The 2619-nt window shown below is 43.1% G+C and overlaps 1 pseudogene; it reads right to left on the bottom strand.

Moving 5' to 3' along the window:
* Positions 1–237: 237 nt before the first annotated feature.
* Positions 238–2263, bottom strand: LOC122217292 (annotated as a pseudogene).
* Positions 2264–2619: the final 356 nt, after the last annotated feature.

Raw genomic sequence — 2619 nt, 5'->3', positions numbered from 1 at the left:
TACTCTTTTAGTAATCACCATAATGACATGTGATTTTGACATATTACAATCTAAAAAATAAATCACAGCTTTTACTCCTCCTATTTATGCTTGAACCTTAGGACACTTTAATTCAACATACCCCCCTCAACTTTTATAACATCATTGTTGTGCATTTTCTTTTATTATTAATTTTTAGAAACTGCTTATTTTCCATCAGCTGTATTTCCATTTTGTTTGCCTTTGTGGAAGGGCAGCTTAAGACCACTCAGTGGTTGTTCCTACCCTCCCAGTGGCCTGAGCAGTGGCAGCTGCAGACCTGACTGCCCCGGTCTTCAGTAGGAAGTGCCCAACAGGCACAGAGGGCACCTGCCCGCCTTCAGACGGGTCTGTGACTTCAGGTTGAGCAGCAGTGAACCCAGGCGCTGGAGCAGCCCGTTCACCCTGAAATCCCTCTTTGGTCACAGCCTTTTTGGCAGCAGGCTGTTCTTCCTTTTCATTCTCTTCAGGGTCTCTGTAGAGTAGAGATCAGCACGACCGCCCAGGGGTGTTCACCGGAAATGGTGCCACGCATGCGCAGAACTTCCGGGGGGGCGGGAGGGGCCAGCATCCACCACATCAGACCCACTGAGTGAGCTCCCTTGTTGTCACAAGGGATGGCAATGTCCACACAGGGCAGAGGAGAGTGTTAGACAGAACGAGGGCAGACAGGTTAAGGTAAGATGCCTCTGTGAGAGGCTGGTGGTCAGCCCAAGGATCGGTAATGACCAGAAGGCTGCCTGGACCTGGTTAGAGAAGGTTCCAGGAGTGGGGCAGCCGGCAGTAGGAGTGATTCTAGTAGCAGCAGCAAACTTCAGCACAGCTCGCTGGCCATGACTCCTGGATGAGATGACACGCTCATCAGCCGGGTTTGCAATGGCAACAAGGCACGAGCTACCAGCAGAAGCTCCCAGGTTCTCTTCAGATTTGTGATGTAGAACCCATCACGTTTCCTTTTGTAGATGTACTGTTCCATTGGAAGTCAAGGTTGGTGCCGCCTAAACGGGCTCCTGCTGCAAGGAATTTGAGGACACCCTACTGCTTCACTTACGGGACATCAATGGCTCCAGACTTCGTGAAAGTTTCCCTTTAAGTTATAAGGAGAATGCAGAACAATACCATATGGACCCCTCCCTGGGTAGCTCAAAAAGGTTTCATGCACTTTCACTCTGAATTGTTATTTACATCAACAAGACACTACCACTGTTGTTTTGTTTACAGTCAATATTCATTCATATTTTCCTGTATATCTTTAAAATGTATTTTTTACTTTTTTCCCTGCGAGGATACATTTTCTTCTACCTAACGAACACCATTCAGGAGCACTTCTTTCAACGATCTCAGTATTTCCTCTGAAGACATGTGTATTTCGCTGTTTTTATAGGATCTTTTGCTGATTAATGGGTTCTGGATTGGTAACTATCTTTGTGCACTTTAACTATGCAATTCTGTTATCTTAGGATTTCTATCATTACTCTCTAGAAGCCAGCCAGCTGTGTGTCTCCTTGTCCCTTTGAAGGTAAGGTTTCTTTCCTTCAGGTTGCTTAACTATTGTTTTCACTGTCTTTGCTGTTTGGGTGGTTTCTTGTTTGTTTGTTTTGGATTTGGGGTTTTCTCTGTATTTATCTTGCCTGTGTTGTAGAACTTCCTTAATCTGCTGTTCAATGGTTTGTAGAAGTCTTGCCATTATCTCTTCAACTATGGCTTCTGCCTTATTTTTCCCTTCACTCCTTTAGGGACTCCAATTACATGCACATTAGACCTTTTCTTGTCTCACAAACCTTCTAAAAAAAACCGTAGTATTTTTAATGTTTTTTTGTTCTCTCTGTATTTCACCTTCAAATTTTGCATTAACATGTCAATTTCAGTAGTCTTGGCTCCCGCTGTCTTCATTCTTCAAAGACCTTTTATTTAAAACAACATTTTAATAATTTTTCTTCAGTTCTAGCAGTCTGTTTCTTCCCTTTTAGAGATGGCGGCTCTCTGCCCAAATCTCCATTTTTTCGTCTGTTTCTAGTATTGTCATATACTAATCACAATTATCGTGAGGTCCTTGTCAGATGGCAATGATATCTCTGTCAACTGCGAGCTTGTTTCTATGAACACCATTTTATCTCTTTTACTTATTTTATCTATTTTACTTTATTTCTAGTCTTGATATTAGTCTTGAAGTGTCGTAGTAATTTTTATTAAATGCTAATTATTCTGGAGTAAAAAACTACAGAGACTTACGGCAATGATTCATTCCTGCAGACAGTATTGACCTTTCTCTTACTGTGCTAAAACAACAGAGGCTTGACAAGAACTGTGAGTCATGGTTGCCTTGCAGCCCCATTATTGCTGTTGTACTTCTAGTGGGACGTGGACTCAACCAAGAGGTCTGGGCACTCTCTGTGACCCCCTTCTAGTTTCAGGTCCTAAATTGCAATCATTGTCTTACAAGACTGTTGATAGCTTTGCCACGCTTTTGAATCTCCTGCCTCACAGGGCCCAGAATTTGGCAAATATTTTCAGGGGAAAATTAACCACATGCTTGGAGATGCCAAAGTCTACCAGAACTCCATCCTCCCCTGTGGCTGAGAGCTTAGGTTCTGAGCCCAA

Source organism: Panthera leo, chromosome B1 (assembly GCF_018350215.1).
Source record: "Panthera leo isolate Ple1 chromosome B1, P.leo_Ple1_pat1.1, whole genome shotgun sequence".
NCBI lineage: Eukaryota > Metazoa > Chordata > Mammalia > Carnivora > Felidae > Panthera > Panthera leo.
Note: the sequence above shows the minus strand (reverse complement) of the source record. Positions and strands in the feature narration are given on the sequence as shown.